Below are 22,118 nucleotides of genomic sequence, written 5' to 3'. Positions count from 1 at the left end.
AAAAAGAAATTCTAAGTATTGAAAATGTAGTCATTGCCGTATACTTTCAGATTAATGAGCTTATTAACACTTTATGGCAGTTAGTAGTTTTTTGGCAGTTTATGGCAGTAGGTAGTTTTCTTCTTCATGTGTTATTTTTAAAAGCCTTTCTCTCCCTAAATATGTTAGTAATTTATGAATATTGAAAATCTGGAAAATAGAAGGGAATATAAAGAGGACATAAGAATGTAGTTTACTCAGGATAATTCCTGTTAATATTTTGACATATTCTTTTTTCTAGTAGGAACCCCACTGAATGTAGAATTTTAGACCCTGATTTAGAAAGTTTTTTGAACCATGAGTCTTATTCTATATCATTAAGTATTCTTTGAAAACATATTTAGTGGCTCTATTGTCTTGCTTTCCTATGCTTATCCACTGTTCTTGATGAATATATGCATTGTGTATAATATTTTGTAGTCTAATAACACTATAATCAGCATTTGTTGGCATTTCAGATTATTCTTTAGAACACATGAGAAATGAGATAGGTTCATCAATAGATAGGAACTTACAGGCTGCAGTGGGGGTGGGAGGGAATGGAAGACAGTTATATCTGAACATATTTTAGCTATCTTATTTTTTTTAATGTTTATGTATTTTGAGAGGGAGAGCACGTGCAATCGGAGGAGGGACAGAGTGAGAGAGACACAGAATCCAAAGCAGGCTCCAGGCTCTGAGATGTCAGCACAAAGCCCAATGCTTGAACCCATGAACCTCAAGATCATGACCTGAGCCAAAGTTGGACGGTTAACCAACTGAGCCACCCAGGTGCCCCTAGCTATCTCCGATACTTGTCCTGCATTCCTGAGATGGAACTTCTAAAACTGTTGGAATTTCCCCAGTGATAGGAGTGTCCTTGTTGTTCATGGTGGGCCCTTGGACCACACCTTCTCTAAAGAGAAGAATTAAGGGCACCTGGGTGGCTCAGTTGGTTAAGCATCCCACTTTGGCTCAGGTCATGATCTCACGGTCAGTGAGTTTGAGCCCCGCATCAGGCTCTGTGCTGATAGCTCAGAGCCTGAAGCCTGTTTCGGATTCTGTCTCCCTCTCTCTCTGCCCCTCCCCTACTCACACTCTGTTCTCTCTGTCTCTCAAAACTGAATAAATGTTAAAAATTAAAAAAAAAAAAGAGAGAGAGAGAGAAGAATTAGGATGTGCTGGTAATGCCTGGAAGACCATCCATGTGATTAGAGGGTTGGGGCTTTGGGCCAGAGACACCAGTCTGACCTCTTGACCTCTGGGAAGAGGCGAGGGGCTGGAGATTGTGTTCATCTCATGGCCAATGCTTCAATCAGGCACAGCTCTGTTGATGAAACCCCAATAAAAACTCTGGGCACTGAGGTTCAGTGGAACTTCCTGGTTAGTGAACAGTCTGATATGCCAGGAGGGTGATATGTCCCAATTCTTTGGGGAGAGATAACTTGCCCTATGTGTCTCTTTGTTTGGCTGGTTCTGATTTGCATAAAAATCCCTTCATAATAAAACTGTAATTGTAAGTGTAATACTTCCTAAGTTCTGTGAGTTGTTCTTGTGAAGTATCTAACGTGAGGGGTGTTGTGAGGACCACTCAGATCTGTAGCCAGTGGATCCGAAATGCATGTGGCCTGGGAACCCCTGAACTGGTGGCTGATGTCTGAAATGAGGGCAGTCTTGTTGGGGACCTTTCCTCAACTTGTGCAACTCACCATTTATGATATATATTACCAATTACTTGCCAAGGCTTATGTACAAAATTATACTTTGATTAGCTAAGAGAATGAAAGGTTGATTTCTGTGTCTCAATATTCCTATCTGTAAAATGGAAAATGTAATAACAACCTAGGCTTGTTGTATGATAATCTTTGTGCAGTGCTTAGGCCAATGCCTGGCCCATTGAAAGCAACATGAAATGCCTGTGCATGTGCCTGTGTTCATTGTGAGAAAATCAGAAAATACACCTGGGCGGGGGGGGGGGGGGAGAAGAAATCATTTCAAATGCTGCCACCCAACCAAAGACATCAAAAGAGGATTCTATTTTGTATTTTGAAAGCCCCATCCTTTTAATAGGTTACCATATCCCTTTTACATTTATTATTACATTTTTGGTCTTTTGTCACCATATTCTATTTTTTCAAAACATTTTCTATGCTTCCTTGCTGTATTCTTTATTTCTCCTACTTTCTATGTGATTTTCTCTCTCTGATTTTTATTTATTTATTTATTTATTTTTATTAAAATTTTTTTTAACGTTTATTTATTTTTGAGACAGAGAGAGACAGAGCATGAATGGGGGAGGGTCAGAGAGAGGGAGACACAGAATCTGAAACAGGCTCCGGGCTCTGAGCTGTCAGCACAGGGGCCCGATGCGGGGCTCGAACTCACGGACCGCGAGATCGTGACCTGAGCTGAAGTCGGCGCTCAACCGACTGAGCCACCCAGGCGCCCCTCTCTCTGATTTTTAAAATTGCATAAGTCGACAGCTTATTTTTCCTTAGAGCTAGTATTGGTTTAACCAGTAGTGACTTCGTATCTCAATAAACATACTGAAGCCTGAATTTCTCAAGCTTCTGACTTCCAGAATGAAGCCCTGCTCTGAGTTGCCTTCCTGGTTTTGGTTGTTTGTTCCATGGTTTTTTTCTTAGTTTTAGTGAAATCATTTGCAGTATGTATCTCTTCTTTCAAGAATTGTAAGCGATGCAGGGTACCTGGGCGGCTCAGTCTGTTAAGCGTCCGACTCTTGGTTTCAGCTCAGGTCATGATCTCACAGCTTTCTGGGTTTGAGCCCCACGCAGAGCCAGCTTGGGATTCTCTCTCTCTCCTCTCTCTCCACCCCTCCTCCACGCACACTGTCTCTGTCTCTCTCAAAATAAATAAACTTAAAAAAAAAAAAAAAAGATGGAGCTGGTTGCCATGGTGAGGCAGTTCCAGCACCAGCCCTGGCCAGTGTAGTTTCTTCTTTGGTTTTGTGTCTACTCTTGAGGCCCTCCTCCTGGGGCAGGAACAGTGGCTGTCACAAGGCCCCCTAAAATGAGGAAACATGGCTACAGGGAGGAGCATGGCATGGCCTCTGGGGTCTTGGCTTTGCTGTTCATTCACTGTGTGTTTGGGCATGTTCATTGACCTCTCTGATCCAGCTTCTGCCTTTGGAAGATGGAATTACTGGGCTCACCTTGAAGGGTTGTTGTGAACTATGCGAATGTAGGTAAAAGTGTCCCCAGCATGTGCCAGGCAGAGTGGTTGATGATAAATGTGAGCATAATCCTGTTTCTCTCTGCCAGACAGGGAGAGTCAGCACCAGCCATTGCCCTCCCCTGCCCCCCGTTGCTGAGCACCTCCTACAGCCCTTTTCTCTCTCCCTTGCTGTTGTACAAGGTGGTCTGGTGGCCAGGGGCCCAGTTTTTATGGGGCTCTGGAGAGAAGAACGGAAGGATGGTGCTGTGCATTTGCCCTGTGTGCTGTCACTCCACCTGGTGCGGTGTGAGGCCACTTCATGGACTGGGTGCTGGGCTAGACGAGGAAGTACCTCATTTTCTTCTCAGAGTGGTGTAGATCATTTCTGGTTTCATATCCAGAGACCCAGTTCTTTGATGCAAGAGGTGGGCAGAGGTTGTTCTGACTCTTAGGATATGCAGGGGACAGAACCCTGCTCAGGGTTGGGGCTGGAGCGCAGGGGCCATGGAAATGCTCTTCACCATCGAGTGCGCTGAGGACACAAAGGAAATGTCTGTGGTCCTTTTGGAGTGACTGCAGTAAACATGTATTTCACCTAGAAGGGAACTGGGGCCCGGGAGCTTGACGAAGCTAGACGGCCCATGTGGCGAGCCACATAAAGGAGGACATCAGGACCAATTGGGCTAGAGAGGGCCTAATAAATTGTGTCCCTCACAAGGACCCGGCCTTGTCTGTTCCTTGGGTGGGCCACATGTGCTGCACTCTGGAGAAGATTGGGAACAGCTGTTGCCGTTGAGTCATATCTGGTCCATGGGCCAGCGGTTGGCGCCTCTGGTCATCCCGTCCTTTTTCACAAAGCTTGAGGTGATTTGGCCCTCTCCCCAAAGATCCTGGGGGAACTGCGTGCTCAGCATCCTCTGTGAGACACTGGCAGCTGGGGCTTCCGTAGCGTCCTGCTGTGTCCTCTGCCCGGAACGGCCTCTCCCCTTGGCTTTCCGGACTCCTCCCTCCCTCCAGTTGCTAAATTCCCCTTCTGTGCTTGCTTAGCAGAAACTCCTTGTCTTACTTGGATGTACTTCCCTCTGTTGTTATTCCGGGCTAGTGTGTGCCTCCCCTATCAGACTGTGAGCTTCTTGAGGGCAGGGACTGGGACCCAGTCCAGGGAACCACATACAGGTGTGTGGAGTGGAATGGCAGTGAACTCTTATTTCACTAAAATAAACGGGTGGCTGGTTCGCAGGTCCTGTATGAGGCACCTCGGGAAACCAGTAGTGGGGATGGACAGCACCACCGCCCCTCCCCACCCCCCGGTGTGGGCACTCTTGCCTGGGACGTTAGCCCGGCCTGGCCTCTGTGCCCCGTCCCTGCAGCCGCTCGCTCAGGGCTGTCACATGGTGGGCTCTGCAGTGAAATGTGTTCCTGCTGCTCCATCTGAAATGTGACCTGCCATGCCTTCTTCAGTCCCCTCTGTCTCCGTCCAGAAAAATGTCTAATTGTATCTTGAACTCATTTACATTGCTTGCTTCAATGGCCTCACTTGGCAGCTGAGGCCATATGCTAATTCCACCCTTTTCATGAAGGAATTCTGCTGATTTTACTTACTTTTTATGGTCGATTTCCCCCCTTCTTTTCTCCTTTTTTCCTCCTGTTTCCCCAGTAAACAGTTTCCTAAGTCCACTCTCTCAGGCTCATGACTCCTCAAACTCAGCGTTTCATTCGGTGGAGCTGCGGATGGGCCTTGCCCTTCCAGCACCTTCTGCCCGGGGTTAGTCCGGAATGCCTTGCCTTGGTTTCTGTGCTTCAGAGGAGGGGCTCTCTGGGGCCCCAGGACCCATTTCTACAAGGGCCCGTTTGTCTGTGGCCACAGCGACAACCATTGTTCCCCAGAACAACTGCCTTTGGCGGCAGTGGACGACTCGTTACCACTCTGAGCCTCAGTTTCTTCATTTGTAAAGTGGATGTGTGAGGACCTGTCCTCCCCCGCTTGGGGTTTGCTTGAGTCTTCTCCAAGTGAATGCAGCCCTTGGTGGCCCCTGGGACCTGGGCCGCCTGATCTTCATGGCATGCAGTCCTGGCCTTGGCACAGTTGCTTCCATCGCTCAGCTTTTCTTCCTTCTCTTTCTGTTTCTGAGCAAAAGCACACATACTTTTTTGGAGTGCGCTAGAATGTCACTGCTGAAGAATAGAGAAGAATCTATTAATTGCTAATAGAGGGGACATTGTAAGTAATTTAGAAGGCTCAGTCCTCTCTGGCCTCCCAGTTCTTTTTACTCCGTAAATATTTGTTGAGCACCTGCTGTGTGCTGCTGGGTATGAGGGATTCTGTGGGAAGAAGCCAGCCCGGTCCCTGTTCCGGTGGCTGAGCCTGTAGGGAAGCCAGTGAATTGCAGGACAGGGCTCTTCTGGGCGGTGTGGGCACCATGGAACCCCAGACAGGGCCACCTCGTCCAGACCCAAGAGAGTTGGGAAAATACCTGGGAGGTGGCATCTGAGCTGAAATCGGAAAGCTGAAGTGCCAGGAGATGGGACGGGGTGAAAAGAGTGCTTCAGGCCCCTGTCTTCTTGCCAAGTTGCTGGGGTGGGCAAGAACACGGCCGCAGCAGGGAATGTGAGGAGGTGTAGGGAGTGCTGGATGGGGCTGGGAGGTATGCTGCTGGAGGTAGGGGCCCAACCCTTTGTCCTCCTCTCTGTTCCTCAGTGGGAGTACTGGTTTTCCCACTGCCTTCGCCATGCAGGGTAACACAGAGCCTTTAGAAACCAGGACTCAGGGCGCCTGGGTGGCTCAGTCGGTTAAGCATCCGACTTCGGCTCAGGTCATGATCTCATGGTCCGTGAGTTCAAGCCCCGCGTCGGGCTCTGTGCTGACAGCTCGGAGCCCGGAGCCTGTTTCGAATTCTGTGTCTCCCTCTCTCTCTGCCCCTCCCCCTTCATGCTCTGTCTCTCTCTGTCTCAAAAATAAATAAACATTAAAAAAAAATTTTTTTTTTAAAGAAACCAGGACTCTGGGCTCAGAGTGCCTGTGTCTGCCACTTTGATTTAGGGCAAGTGATTTACACTCTGTACCTTGATGTGTTCATCTGCAAAAAGGGGGTGTTGCTAAAAGCACCTACATCCTAGGACTGAATTAAATGAGCTAATCAATCATACACAGCACTTACAAGAGTGCCTCACTCATAAGAAGCACCTCGTTAAGAGTTGGCTCTGAAGACAACGCTCAATTTTTAAGGAAAGAGCTTATACCAGAGACTCAGGATAACTTCTGCCCTGCAGGAAATTCCAGCTGGTGTCTCTGAGGTTTTCCTGCTCCGTTCTTCCAGGAAAATCATTGCGTTAAGTTTTTCTCAGACTTTCTACTCACTGGGGGTATTTTGAGACTCAGTATGGAGTGCTTGAAACCATACAAAGAAACTCCACCAGAGAGAAAATAACAGGACAGATGGTGTGAACTGCTTCGATGCTGAAGTGGGCGCTATTTCTGTTGTCCCCATGTTTATATGGTGTTGCTGTGTGTGAAGGTTGCAGTAGGCAAGGGTCTAGTCAGAATGTCGGGGTGTGGGGAGGCCAGCACTGTCCCTTGTCCAGCCTGGAGGGGGCTGAGGTCGGAGAGGAACCGTCCTTGCCCTGTGGCCCAGTGGGGGCCAGGTTCAAGCCGAGGTTTGACCCCAAGCCCGTTGTCTCTTGTCCCCTGCTCTGGTCCTCTAGGGCCTGGTGACACCAGAGGTCACACCGCCCTTTTCTTCCAGGATGAACCCTTCCTGGTGTCCACCTTCCCCACCCCCATCAAGGCCAAATGTGGGACACAGAGGCCATTGGCCGTGGGGCTGTCAAACCTCCCAGCTCAGCAGACTGATTCTGAGTGCTTTTCTGATTCAAAAAGGTAACAAAGAAGCTGGATGTTTATTGTTTCTTCCAACTTTCCTTTCTGGAGAAAATGCACTCCATAGGTCTCATACTGGGGAGCTGCGGGCCAGTTTTGGCCCATGGCCATGTTTTGTTTGGGCCACACGGTTTAAACATTTTTTTGAATTGGTTGTCAACGTTTAAAAATTGGCAAATTTCATATAATAGTCCAGATTTTTGGCTTCTCTTGAAAAATCGGAAGATCTGGCAACTCCAGGCCCAACATTCCTGTCTGGCCACATGGGCTGGGGCTGAGGAGAAACTGTCCCTTCTAGCTGGGGCACAGGCATTTCCGTCCCCTTTGGACTGACACCTTATCTTGCACCTAGCCCATGTCACTCACTTTCAGGTGCCCACCAGGCCTTGCGGGCTTTGACGTTTGGGGACACTGCTCCTCACGGTCTCCATTTCAGGTGGGCCTTTGTCCAGTGCTAGAATTTGTGAGAATGAGAACTCACACCCAAGAACACTGATCATTATCACTTCCGTAGTTAAGCACCTGCTGTGTTCCGGGCCCTGAGTTATGAGGTTTGCATTCATGATCTGTGAGCCCCATGCTGCCCTGTGAATAATCCCCATGTTGCATGTGGGAGAGACGGAGGCTCAGAGAGGTAAAGGCCTTGGGCGGGTCTCACTAGGCATGTAGGTGGGGGAGGCTGAAGTGGGATCCAGCATGTTCCCTGCAAAGCCTACGTGTGTCTCCCCCCTGCCCCTCCACGCCCTTCCCTGACATTTGGTGTTCTCACCTTGAGCTGCACCCTGAGACGTGTGTTTCTTCTCACAGCTCTCATAGGAATGGGAGATGTGTGTGATGTAAGACCCAGGGACCACCTGCTCCTGGGGATGGAAAGCCATCTGGTAAAGCTTCCTGCAGAGTTTTCCTTGGGGTCACAGGGAGCTGTCTTTAAGAGAAATCCTCTCGGGTGCCACTTCAGGAAGGAGGCCTGGTGGAACAGAAATGGGCCTCAGATCAGGCAGACCCAAGTTTGGCTCTGGCTCCACCATCACCCAGCTAGCCATAGGCTTGCAGTCTCTCTGCTCCTCCCTCCCCTTTTTAAAAAAATTAATTAAAAATTTTTTTCTTAAGGTTTATTCATTTTTGAGAGACAGAGACAGAGTGTGAGTGGGGAAGGGTCAGAGGGAGAGGGAGACACAGAATCGGAAGCAGGCTCCAGACTCCGAGCTGTCAGCACAGAGCCCGACGCGGGGCTCGAACTCACCGACCGCGAGATCATGACCTGAGCTGACTTAACCGACTGAGCCACCCGGGCGCCCCTACCTCCCTTCCTTTTTTGCCTCCGTCTCCTTCTCCTGTCTTCTCTCCCCTGCTCCTTGCCCTCCTCTCTCACACTTAGTGAGCTCTTAGTTTACTTTCTGAGCCGCAGGTTTCTCATGTGTAGCTGGGCTGTTGCCTGGGTCTATGGCCTGCAAAGTTTAGACCTTCGATGACTGGTAGGCTCTGTTAGGAACTGTGAGCCTCTGTTGCTCATTTTCACATTGGAAATCACATCGACAGGGCCCTAGGATTATAGACTTTTCGTGAAAATATTGAGTTAAAAAGCATTTTCAGGGTGCCTGGGTGGCTTAGTCAGTTAAGTGGCTGACTGACTCCTGATTTCGGCTCAGGTCATGATCTCACGGTTCGTGATTTCAAGGCCTGAGTCAGGGATTCTCTCTCTTTTCCTTCTCTCTCTACTCCTCCTCCATTCACAGTCTCTCTCTCTCTCTCTCTCTCTCTCTCTCTCTCTCTCAATAAGTAAATAAACCTAAAAAAAAAAAAACAACAAAAAAAAAACAAGTAGCATTTTCCCCAGGGCACCTTGATCAAAGCATTGGGAAGACTTGGGATACACTGGGATACAGGTCCCCGTAATGCTGGGTCCTCCCGTTCCTGTGGATCAGGTGCCTTCTTTGTTCCAAGCACTGTGTGAGGTACATAGCTTCTTAAAAGATTAGCACTAGTTTTATCTCCATTTCACAGGTGAAGAAACAGGCCCAGAGAATTTAGGTGGGATGTGAAAGACATAGCAGCTGGTAAGGCAAGTAGAGATTCAGACTTAAATCTGAGTTGCCCCTCTGCAAAGCTTGTGCTCTTGAACTCTCCACTGCGGGACCTGACTGTAACTTCTGCCCCGGCACCTGAGCGGACCCAGAGTGTCGAGTGACCACTTAAGGAGGACTCAGGAACTCTTCATCCCTCGTAAAGTCCTGTTGTTCCTGGTTGATCACCAAATCTGAATATTTATTCTGTGCTGCTGTTGGGAGGTCCCTGGTTTGATTCTGAGATTCTGAGCCACCCTCCTGTGCCCACCCCTGGCTGAGAGACCTGAGAGAGACAGGATGACCCACGGAGCAGGGTCTCTTTCTTGGGGAGGTTTGTGTTGGGCCTCCCAGACATCACTGACTGTGAAGTTGGCCTCGGCCGCCTTAGGACGGGTTTTCCTCATAATTTACATTCCCATGTCCACCTCTTACTGTCCAGAAGAAGCTCTTGCATCCATATTTGGTGATTTGTCTCTGTTTCCCTCCCCCCGCCCACTGACCCCAAGGTGTCTGCCAGAATCCTGTATAATTCGTATCATCTCCCAAGCTGTTATAGTATATGAGGGCAGAGGATAATTTCGTTATTTTTGAAAAAAGATTCTTAGCAAAAGTAAAAAAGGAGGGGGGAGTTTTCATACTCACCGCATGAAATAGACAATATTTCCTGAAACAGGAGATACGAACCTCAAAGAATTTAAAATAAAACATTCATTTTATTATTTTTTTAAAGAAGGAAAACGAGGGGGGAAAAAAGTAGAATAGTCAGTCTTTTTATCCTAAGTACAGATGAAATTGATTAAACCTTAAAGACTGGCCTCCGCACACCCGGTTTATTAATTGAAGAATTTCCTCTTACCCAGAATGGGAAGTTCACATTAAAATCGAGCTTGCCCCTGAGTGGCAGTGACACTTGAGAACTGAACATTTTCCACAATCCTATTTTCTCTTCGGTGCTAGAGGAAATCCTAAAATGGTTAAAAGGTGGGGGGAGGGGGCTTACGGAGGAGGGGGAGCAGAAACCATACATTTTAAGGAAGCCTTCTTTCATTTCCTTGTAAAGCATGAAATCAAATTATAGCTCATGGCCCACAATTATTTTATTTCTACATTTCAAATTCCATTTTCTGCTCCTTTTCGCTGCTCTAGAACAGGAGTTGTACTGTTGTGCAAAGTCAGCTAAAAAGATTACCCCAGATAGACTATGACACAGTAGCTTAAAGAAGCAAACAGGCAAAACTTTCTATTAAGTTGGGAGTCGTGGCCCCACAGAACCCATGCGTCTGCCTCTATCAGGAAAGGAGGCAGAGAGGCTGGCACCCCCTTTGGCCCTTTGACCCGAGGGAGCGTGGACCCCTCTGCTCTGGCTGCGATGCCTGACCCTGCCTCTGCCCCTCTCATGAGGTGGGCAGTGCGAATGGTGTTTACTCCAGGGCCTCCTAAGGGTGGGCCACACGCCTGGTGGTGTGGTACAAGGCGGAGCCTGGCCCATGACTGACACTCCTGCCTGACAGGTTAGAAGGTCGTGCCTTTTCCAGTTCTCATCCTGTCCCTCCCGCCTGTCGGAGAGAGACTCACGTTAGTGCTAGGATGTCTTATACTAGCTCTTGCCGATCCTCTTTTCACGGAGAGCGGGCCTCAGGTTCAGGGCTTCCGCAGCCAGCATTATCTCGTTAGCATGTAATAACATCGCATCACATCGCTTTGTGTCTCACTTTATTCATCTTTATGGTTAACTTCTACTTATGGCACGTTTAATGCATTTATTGTCGAGTCAAGTTCTTTTAAATGTAAATGGATTTGAGTTCAAAAAAATAACTTAACCCACACTAAGTAAATAACAGCAGAAGTAGCATCCACAGGCATGGCAGAGATCGGAGGTGGTGCACGGTTGGGGAGCCCTGGTGTAATTCATCCTCCCTCCCTGCAGCAGGGCGCAACTGTTCCCGAGACCTCCAGCACAGAGCCCTTTGATTGTATAAAGATGTCGTGTACATCTTTACTAGCCCTGCCGCTCAGGAAGTTCTCTTATAGATCTACCTGAGTTCCTTCATGCTTCTGTTGAAGATCGCTTCCTTTGTCTTCTCCTCCAATGAGGAACATGTGGTCTCAACCTCTGAACTTGGCAGCTTCTGATTTCCTCTTCCCTCGACCTTGTTGTGGCCACACAGTGTTTGGTAGCACACTGCTCCGGGTTTGAATTCAGACCTCCAGTTTGCTAGCTGTGTGACTGTGGGAGAGTCACTTTAGGTCTCTCCAAGCCTCAGTTTCTCCATTTATAAAGTGTGCATAATTAAATAAACTCCTCCTTCTTGGGCTGTAGTGAAGACTGATTGAAATAGTGTGCATGGTACATTCCTGGGCACTCACTGAATGTTCATTTTCTTTCCCTGTTTCCCCAATTTCCTGATGCTTCAGTCATTATTTTGTTTATCTTTTTCATTTTGAGATAATTTCCAACCTACAGAACGGTTGTAATAGTACAGAAAACTGCCGTATACCCTCCACTCTTTAGTGATCCTCAGGACCATCTCCAAATGCCTTGTCTGATTTTGATGCACCCAGACAGGGGGATCTCTCTCCAGTGCGCCTGACCGAGTGGGATGAGGACAGGTCTGTGGTTCTTACATCGGTCTTGCGGAAGGACAAAATGTCATTCACAGAACATTTCTATGACCTCTAAACACACATGATGGGTTCTACCTCCTCTCTTATGCCCCTGCCCCTGTCGTCGGATTGTCATAACTTGCAGGATCAAGTCCAGGCTCTTTACTAGGAGAGTTTCCAAGCTGGAGAGATGCATGCCAGGGATGGTGTCTGAGATGCTTTTATGTGTGTGTAGGTACAGCACTAAGAAACATTAACCACTGCAAGAGACTTCTGTTTTCGGGATTCTTTAAATCCTCTGATTCCATTAAGGAGAATATCTCTGGTGTCTGGAGTTTTAACACTTCTCTTAACATTGTGAGCTATGTACCTATGGCAGCAACTGTGTCTGGCTAGAATTTAATAGCAGTGTTTTCGTTTTTCTGTACTTTTTTTTGGTCCTTTTACTTATGGTAGGTAGTTTTTTTTTTTTAACTTAAAATTTTTAAAAACAAATTGATTTTGAACCAGTAATATATGCATGTTGTTTGAAATTTAATTTTTTTTTACTGTTTATTTTTGAGAGAGAGAGAGAGAGAGAGAGGAAGCGAGCACGAACAGGAGAGGGACTGAGAGAGAGAGGGCGACACAGAACCTGAAGCAAGCTCCAGGCTCCCAGCTGTCAACACAAAGCCCGATGCAGGGCTCGAACCTACGAACCATGAGATCATGACCTGAGCTGAAGTCCAACACTTAACCGACCGAGCCACCCAGGAGCCCCTGTGGTTTGAAATTTAGAAGGTACAAATGCAGGGGCACCTGGATGGCGCAGCCGGTGTCCAACTCTTGATCTCAGCTCAGGTCTTGATCTCAAGGTTGTGAGTTCAAGCCCTGCGTTGGGCTCTGCACTGGGCGTGGAGCCCACTTAAAAAAAATGAAAAACAAAATTAAAAGGTACAAAAGCATAGACAGTAAGAAGTGGATCTCCCTTGAATCCGGGTCCCTGCTTACCTGGTTTACTTCCCCAGGACAAATGACTGTGACCGGTTTCTTCTAAAAATTACAAGGACGGTGATTTCAGGCATATACGTGCTAATGCACAGCCTATAGAAATGGCAGGGTACTGTGCACGCTGCCTTGGTGAGACTCCCACTCAGGGCATAGCGCTGCTCTGTGCTTCTTAGTAGCTATGTACTGTTTTGTTATATGGATATACTGTGATGTACATAACTGCCTCCCTCCCGATGGGCAGCTAGGCTGGCCCCACGTTTGGGTTACTGCAGACACGTTGCAACAGTGGCCTTGTATGTACCTCATTTGCATGTGGGATGTTGCCAGGTCCCAGGGTATTGTGCATCCACACTCTGGATGGCTGTTGCCAGAATGGCCTCAGAAGAGGTCTTGTCAGCACACGTCCCAGATGGACGGGACCGCCTGTCTCCCCACACTCTTAGCGGCAGGGTGTTGTCAGTGTTTTGAGGGATGACGTGACCCTGAAGCTGGCAGAGCTTGACTCTGAATTCTAGCCCTCACTTCCCAGTCGTGTGACCTAATCTCACCTCTCAATGGGGGTAGTGATGGAAGGTCGTCTGGAGGGCTCCAGGAGTCAGTCAGTAGTGCCTGGCAGAGCAAGACCTTACTACTCATCTGGCCCTTTTATTGTGGTATGATTTTGTCAACCCACCAGGTGAAAGCTAGAATCTTGGGGTCATTTCAGTTTGCATTTTCTTGTTATTGGTGAGGTAGGGCATCTTATTATATGTCTGAACTCTTTGTATTTCTTTTCTTTGCCCTGTTTCCTGACTTCCCTCCAGCCACCCATCTCTCTTCGCTGGTCCTTGGACACCCAGACACCTTGACACCCCATGGGGTCTTTGTACCAGCCCCTCCGTCTGCCTGGAATGCCCTTCCCCTGGTTAACTGCCAGCGCCTCTCCTCCAAGTCCTGGTTCAAATGTCTCCTTCTCAGGAAGGCCCACCCTGACAGTCTGAATTAAAATTGTAACCCGCCTGCCTCCTGTACATTCCTGAGCCTTTTTTCCTGCTCTCTTTTTCCCCAGGATACTTAACCATCTTCCCCCCTTCTGTGAAACTCACGTCTTAGATGTATTGTTTACTTTTACCCTTATTTCACTGGACGGTGAGTCCCTCTTGTAAGGGGTAGGGACCGTCATCTGTCCTCATCTCCAGGGTGCCAAGCACCAGCTTAGGGGGCTGGCAAGGAGGAAGCACTCCGTGAATGTGCTTAGTGTGAGCTATGGGTAGATACGGTTGCCGTTTTTGATTGGGTTGTTGCTCTTTTTATTATCCACTTGAAGAAGCTTTTTAACTATTAAGGAGAGTAGTCCTTTGTGGGTAGCGTGTCCCTGGTCGTGTTGGCCTTTATCATATTTTTGTCCACGCAGGAATGTCTGATGTTTACGTTGCTGAATTTGTCAGTCTTTCATTTTTTTTCTTTTATGTGTTTCCGGGTTTTGTATCTTACCTAAGTTGTTTTTTTGTTTGTTTGGTTTGGTTTGGTTTTTTGGTTTTTTTTTTTTTACTTTTAAGATTATAAAAAAATTCTCTCACATATTTTCTTCCAGGACTTTCATGGTTTTATATCTTTATGCTGAAAGCTTTGGTCCTTTGGCATTTATTTTGGTGTGATGTATGAGGTGGAGACTCAACCTGAGTTTTATCTAGACGGCCACCCGCTGTCCCTGTGTCCCAGGTGTGTGCTTTTCCCATCGACAGATGTGGACAGGGAGGCGACTCACCCAGGATCTGCGGCCGGTGCGTCCTATTTTGCACCACTGCCCTCTCTCAGCTCTGTGGGTGTTTGGCCGCGAGTCTCCAGCGTTTATTGTTTTTTGGCTTTTCCTCCGTTTGGCGGGGCTCCAGCGCCTCTATTTGTCTGCTATCTTGTCCGCAGCTGTTTATTTTTTTCCTGGGTCTCTTACACGGGCTCTCTTTGTTCTTTCCCCTGTTCCTCCACTGCTAACATGGCTCCCATTGTTCTCCTCCTGGGTTTCTTTAGGTGCTGATGAATGCCTCCTTTCGTTCCCTCCTGAAGGACCGCGCTTCTGGTTTTGGACGTGTCCTAGAGGACGCTGGCAGTCTGCCTTTGCACACCTTGTGCGCTCTCCTTCCTCTTCCCATCCCCAGGGCCTTGCCCGCCTCCTCCCTGGGGTACCGTAGGGTTCCCTGGAGACTCGGCCATGCGGGACCCTGGCCAAGAGGCAGCTGGCAATAGAAAAGGAAGACATGTTTAAGTCAGCCAGCCCTGAGTTCGACCCCTGCCTCTGCTGGCTACTGTTGTGTGACCAGACCTCGGATTTCTCATGATTCGAATGGGAGAGTCTCCTCCTCGTGGGACATGGTGAGGGGCAGAGCTAACACACGTCAAGCTGGAGTCATGAGCCCATTTGCCTGTTAGGAGCCAGGCTGATGGCATAAATGCCAGGTATGGGGCAGTAGGGAGTTGTGGAGACCAGGGTAAAATTGGGAAAGATAGCCGCTCTCCAGGGGGCAGCTGCTCCTCAGCCACGTTGGGCGCAGGCCCAGTGTTGCCATATCTGCTGATTCATAAGGATTTTATGTGACCTCTCGAACTGTAAGTGTTTCCCAGTGCATTCATATTCCCAGAAGCACCATGCAGGCTAAACAGTGTCCTTTCTAGAGCCTGGTGTATCTTTGTCGGTTTGAAATCAGGGATGTGAATGGTCCTCAGCCCGGGGCCTGGCACTGATCCAGCCCCCAAGCCATGGTAGCGGTCACTTGGATTGTGGCTGCTCTGGTTGGCTTTCTTGTCAGTCAAGGGGTACGCTGGTTCTGCTGGCTACTAGGTCAGCTCCACTCCTGCTTGCTACCTTCAGTATTTGGAACACCCGAAGCTTGTTCTTCTAGTTCATTCAGTGAAGCATATCATTTTCCTAGAGAACAGGAGTGAGGGAGGCTGTGTGAATGGGCTGTGGAACCTTGACGACTTGTTGAAGATGTCCAGTCCTGCCCACTCAAGTTCTCTTGCTCAGGTGTCTCCCTGCTGGTCTGGTGGGATTTGGCGGGATGTTTGTGGGGGAGCCTACCTTTGCAGACTGGGTTAAAACAGTAAGGGCTTCCTGCCCCTTGGTGGATGCAGTGCTCCAGGCTGTGGTCTGGTACTCATCCCCTGTGAGGGGCCTTGTGGATACTGCTGGATCGCAGGAGGTATCGTTAGTATTTGTTCCATGCTGTTGTTGATACTGTCTCTTCTCTGCCTGGGAAGGGCATGGGGCCTTGTGGACATGTGAGCCACAGGGAAGGAGATGGCCCCTTTTGAGCTTTTACTGTGCTGGGCTTCATGATACAAGTCCCAATACTGATAGTAGCTTGTGTTTCTTGAGCTCTTAGTATGGGCCACGTGCTGTGTTCGATGCCCTCCCTGCACCTTAAGGTGTTGTCTCTGGCATCAGCAGGATATAGGGGAGGAATCCCAGGCTCCAAGAGGTCAAGAGGTGTACTCACATGCGTGCCTGAGGCTGCACAGCCGGCAGGGGTGAAGCTGTGCCTTGGCTTGGGGCGAGCCCCTCAGGCTCCCCGCCTCCCTGCCCTGCCGCTCTCCATAGCGTGCTCTTCCAGGGCACGTGAGGTGGCCTTCCATGCTCCTGCAGCTTTCTTCCCACTAAAGGGCAGCACCCCCTCCAAGGCTTTCTTTGCTCACATGCCCCACGTACAAGTATGCCGTCCCTCTGGGCTCTGTCCTATGTCCGTATCTGAGATTTTCAACCAGGTCAGTCGAAATCACAGTGGGGTGATCATCCCTGTTTTACAGATGAGGAACTAGAGCTCAGAGAGGGTAAATAGCATTAAGAAATTTCCCTCTGTCTGAAGGTGTTCATGAAAATGGTCATCTGATAGGAGCAAGGGGCATGGTCCTTGGAACTTCCTCCATTGACTGGAGTCTCCTTTGGCTTTCTGTCCCCCCACTGGAGGCTCTGGGCCTGGCCAGCAGCATGGGACATTGTGAGGGAGGCAGGTCCTGAAGAAAGCAGGCAAGGCGAGTGAGGAGAGGGGCTGGCGGGCAGTGTGTGCAAGTTGGACATGCGCCTGTGCCCAGGTGGGTGCACGTCTGACCACTCTGCAAGCTTTTCCTTCTCCACTCCCCTCCCCCCCCCCCCCAACTTGGTCAGTAACCTCAGTTCTTTGTCCACATGTGTTTGCCTGGGGGCCTCCTGGACAGGTGGGAACAGCAGCCTCTGAATGTGAGGCTGGGCTGAGAGCTTGGCTCGGCACCAACAGCCCTAAATGTAGCTCCGCTTACTGAGTGCCCGGCTGGCCTTCCCCTTTGATTCCATGCCCCCTACCCCCGCCCCAACCTCTTGCAGTGGGCATCTTTGTTTAGATTCTGATTTACAGATGAGGAAATGGAGGCCCCCAGGGGTGCTGTGGTTTGAATGCCCGGTTGGGTGCCTCCGAGCCCAGTGCTCACCTCTTCCTCCCGCTCATGGCCCTTGGCTCCCCACCTGCACATGGACCTTCTTTACCAAGCCCCTTCCATTTCCAAACCCTCTGATTCTGTGCTGAGGAGGGCAGGACGGACATTCCTGGTGCTCAGTTGTACACTCTCCTGTGCCAGTAGGAATCTGAGAGGGGGTTCCCAGGCCACTGTACTTTGGGGGGAAGGATACAGAGGGAGGAAAACTGAAATGCACAAAATGGACACACACGCGGGGGGACTCTCCTTGAGAGGAATCACGGGCTCCAGTGTGATGGAAGTCTCTATGCCTCCTGGCCGAGAGGCGGGGCCAGGACAGGTGAGCCTGTGTTGGTGTCAAAACTATGCTGGCTTCTCACCCTAGCTAGATAGCCTGGGGCAAGTATCTAACCTGCCCGAGCCTCAGTCTTCTTGCCTGGAAAATGGGGAAACAAGCAATATATTGAATAAATGAATACAAATAACAGCAATACCGACGGCACCTTGGGATTGTAGAGCTGCAGCCCCTCCTCCCGCCCCACGCTCCAAGGGGGACTTCTGACACTTGCTTTGCCATTCTGCAGCACCCACAGGGGCTGGTGCACAAGTCCCCACCCACGCACAAGGGTGAGCGTTTCACTCTGGGCGCAGGATCGCAGCCCAGGGACACAGGGTGCTGTGGGAGAAAGGGGTCCGGGGGCCCATGTTCACATCGCTCCAACTGAGCCCTTGCCCCTGACTTGACTTGGTCACTTCACCTCTCTGAGCTTTTGTTTTGCCGTCTGTGATTCTGTGATCCCCACATGGCAAAGTTAAGACGAGAAGCAAATGTGCTTGCCACAGTAGGAGTTGTAGAAGGAAAAACAATCACAGCAGCTAACGTTATGGAGGATTTCCTATGGCCGACGTGTTGTTCTGAACCTGCTCCGTGTGTTATCTCCTTTAACCTTCACTGCAGCCCGCTGGCTGGGCTCACCCTTGTCCTCATGGAGACCAGGAAGCTGAGGCCCACGGATGTCTGATGTATCCGGCGAATGGGTTGGAATAATAATAGGACATAAATTGCCACTGCACTTTTATATTGTTGATGACAGTGTATTTACGTTGTTTATTGAATATTTAATAAGTCACTAGTTAAAAATACATTTTTCTTTATTTTAAATTTAATACTATCCTCTTCTTTTTAGGATGTTCATAGCTTTTGATTAAAAAAAATCACGTTTTGATTAAATACCTGATTTTGAGGCTGCCGAAATGTTTAAAGTTTTATGTTCAGTTTCTCTGGCTGAAACATTTTTTTTCTGCGCACGCATGTTTTCCACCTTCAGTCCCAGAAGGAAAATTACATCTCACAGATAACTTACACTTTGTTAAATGCCGACCTTTGTAAGTTTTTCTTTATTTTTGTTTTTGAAATGATTAAGATGTATCCTCTACAGAATTGGAAATTGTAACTTATAAAAGTACCGAGAAACTTGAACCCTGTTATAATTATTCTGCAAACCTTTAAAGGGATCTATAGTCAGAACAACTAGATGAAAAACTCTGATAGACTGAAAAATATAGAGGGTCATTTGTAAGCTGCAAGTTCCTGACTTGTGTTTCCCGCCCACTCGCTCGCTGTGCCCCTCTCGTCTCAGAATGGTTTCCTACCCTGGGTTCGTGGGAATTGGGAAGGACACTGCTTGATTCATTCTGTGGAAGTACTGGGGATCTTGAAAAAGACAAGACGGGCCAGTTATGTCACTTCCTGTCGCCTGATCAAAAGTTTGATGAAGCAACGGGAGTAACTGAGAGCCGCTGCTGGGCAGCGGGCAGTTGCCTGATGATGACCCCTGGTTCTCAGTGGGGCCTGTCACGTCGCTGTGACCTCTGGTCTCCTTAGAAGTGCCTGATGTTGGCAGTGGGTCTGCTCAAGAGCCTGGCCTTTTGGAACGGAGCTGTGTGCTCCTGCAACAAAGGCGGCTTGTGGACGCTGGATTAAGGCTGCAGAGGAAATCCTGACCACTCTGAGTGTTTGGGTCTTGTCTGCACCTGTCTTTCTGGCTCTGTCAGGCCAGTTTCATCTCTATCCCCAGGATCCCAACAGGCATCATAAGTGAGATGGGCTAAATACGTAGAATGTACGAGTTCTTCCCCTCCAGCCACTGGGCCAAGACAAGGTGCTCCTGGGTAGTTTTATATACCAATGGGGAACTGAATCTCTGAGAAAAGGAACAGAGTCCTAGTGAATAGGGTGGGGGAGGGGGGCAAGCTATCATTAGCTCAGTTCAGTCCTTGAAAGATTGCCCATGCTGTGCCCACTGGGTCCTGTGCTGGGTCCTACAAATCCAGATTGACAGCCCGACCTGTGATCTGTAAGCTCTGAGCATTGGGGTAGTTGGGGAGGAAGGGCCAGGGGTGAGTGAAGTATAGGTAGAGGGGCAGGAGCAAAAGCTGGGCAGGGAAGGGTGAGAATTATCGTGGAGTGTACCTTGATTCTCAGTGTAAAAATGAGGAGTGGGCGAGGAGTGAGACGAGTAAGAGAAGAGGCTGGAGAGGGGATGGGTCCCCATGTGGAAGGACAGGCCACATGGCACATAGGTGAGGACAGGCACCAGTGTTCAGATCTCTCCTTTAGCACCTATTTGCTGAGTGACCAAGGGCAGTTACCAAACACCTCCTCATCCGTACAGGGGGTCCATGGTAGTTTGGGTAAGGGAGGGGATGCTGTTTAGGTCCTAGAGGGAGCCAGGGCAGTTGTAAGTACTCTGGAAAAGTCCTTGAGACATCCTTGGGATAGCATAGCCTTGGCTTTGTGGGCACAGCTTTGCCCACTACAGTTGGGGGTCACCTGGTCAGGTGCTTGGGACCATTTCGTGTGAAGGTGGCTCTCCAGTCTTCCTGGAGAACGGCTCATAGGCTGGGAACCCCAGGCACTCCTCCTTCTGCTCACCTGTGGGCTTTGTCCTATTCTGCCTCAACACCTCGCCACACAGCCCTGTGACTGATGACAGGTTTGCTTGGGGAGAAGTCACCTCTTCTGGGGAGAGCTGGGCTCAGGCTTTGAGCGGGGGCGTGCATGTGCGCACACACATGTGCCCTGGGGCAGGGCAGGGAGCACCGGGGAGGGCTCCGTGAGGTGCACCCTGGTGCGCAGCGCAAGGAGGACGTGCCAGGACCGTGAGGTAGAAGAGGGGGCCCAAAGCCACAGCACGGAGTTCCCATTCAGTTAGAAGACAGCGAGGGCTCTTAGCAGGGGAACAGCAGATCAGTGTTTAGTTCGTTATCTATTTATGTACGTCACGTCATTTTATTTATTTCTGAATGGGTACTACACACCTGTGTAAAAGGTACAGAAGAACACGCAGTCTGGTTTCCTTCCTACCCCATCCCACATCTGCCACCTGGCTCTCCCGACAAACAACCAAAAGTTAGCTGTTTCTTTTGCATTCCTTTAGACATGTTTTATGTGCAGAGGAGCAAACACTTCCTCCCATACAGCATCCATGCACACACACCTTCCCCCCCACCCCCCGCCCCCCGCTTTTGACACGGATTACATCGCTCTGCCCTTTGTTCTTCTCACTCGCTCTACCTTGGGGACTGTTCCATAGTGGTACACAAAGAGCTTCTTCATTCCTTTTAATGGTGGGATAGTATTCTCCTGGAGTGGGTGTAACATTCTTTGTTTTTAACATGCCCCCCGGTGATGGGCATTTACATGGTTTCCAACTGTAGCTACAACAAGCCTGCTTACACTATGGGACGCTGCACATGTGCGTGGGCTTGGCTGGGTCAAAGATGCTGTGAATTCTGATAGCTGTTTTCCGATTGACTTTCATAGAAATACCGATTTACCCCCCTCCCTGACTCGGTGTATGAATCAGTCATAGAGTTTTAGGAAGTTCCTTCTGGGAGGCTGTTTGGAGGATGGATTTCAGAGGGACAAGTCTGAGGCAAAGAACAGGTCTCTTCCCGCTAGGGAGCAGCTGACATGGGCCTGCCATGCGCCATGGGGGTTGAGGCTGCAGCAGAGATGCATCCCAGAGGGGAGCTGGTGATTCGGTAGATAAGAGAGGGAGTCTGTCAGATGGTGAGGTTTTTAGACCTCCGTTGTTTAAAAGGTGTAGGTGATAGAACCAGCGTCATCCCCTGCCGCGTCCCCACATGCTGCCCGGTGGGACAAGGGAGATGCCAGTGCCGGCTGCTGTGAGCACCAGCCTGCCCCTCCGGGCCCCTTGGACCACAGCAGCACGGAGTCCCTGGGACTGGGTGAGGTGGAAGAGGGGGCTTGGGAGGGCAGACAGAAGGGCCAGGGAGGATAGCTGGGACATTTTGAGGCCTGCCTAGAGCCGGAGATGCTATTGTTTCTCCTGGGGGGAGGCTGGAGGAGCTGCGCACGTCAGTGGTGACCAGGAAAGAATCCTTAAGCAGTGCAGCCAGGCTCCCCGGTGTCTGGTGGCCCTTAGTGCCAAAGCAAGTACCCTGTGAGTCCACCTTCGTCTGAAACACTGGTCATGGAGATTAAGGGGTTGACTAGCGCACACAGTAAATGTGCCAGCAGAGAAAACTGCCCTCCTCCTCGCCTTCCCTCGCTCCCCAGGAATGATCTTGGGTCATGAGAGTCACCCACAGAGCAGTCCTCCTCCGTTTCACCACAACAATAGTTGGGTCTTGGAAATCCCTCCTGGGGCAAAGGGGGAAATAGCTGCATATTTCTGTATCCCCCAAAATAACTTCCTGCCCCCTTTGTTGGTAAAACTACTTCAAATCCCATTAAAAAGGACACATTCCCTTCATTGGCTAACTTGAGTATTCCTAACATGGCTCAGGGCGGTTTCCCCTCATGGATTCCTCTGTAATTCCTCCCTCTGCTGTTGTTCAGCTCAGGTGTGGCTGTGTATTTAGGGCATGCTCCCAGCCAGGCATGCATGCATACGTGTGGAATGCACACACATGCGCACGCACACACACATATAGAAATA

The 22,118-nt window shown here is 49.4% G+C and overlaps 1 protein-coding gene across 3 annotated transcripts in view; it reads left to right on the top strand.

Moving 5' to 3' along the window:
• The window catches only part of EEFSEC (eukaryotic elongation factor, selenocysteine-tRNA specific), a 249,027-nt gene that overhangs the window by 63,908 nt on the left and 163,001 nt on the right, over window positions 1-22,118 (top strand). The gene's annotated exons all lie outside the window — the stretch shown is intronic.

The sequence above is a fragment of the Panthera tigris genome, chromosome A2 (assembly GCF_018350195.1).
Source record: "Panthera tigris isolate Pti1 chromosome A2, P.tigris_Pti1_mat1.1, whole genome shotgun sequence".
NCBI classification, from domain to species: Eukaryota; Metazoa; Chordata; class Mammalia; order Carnivora; family Felidae; genus Panthera; species Panthera tigris.
Note: the sequence above shows the minus strand (reverse complement) of the source record. Positions and strands in the feature narration are given on the sequence as shown.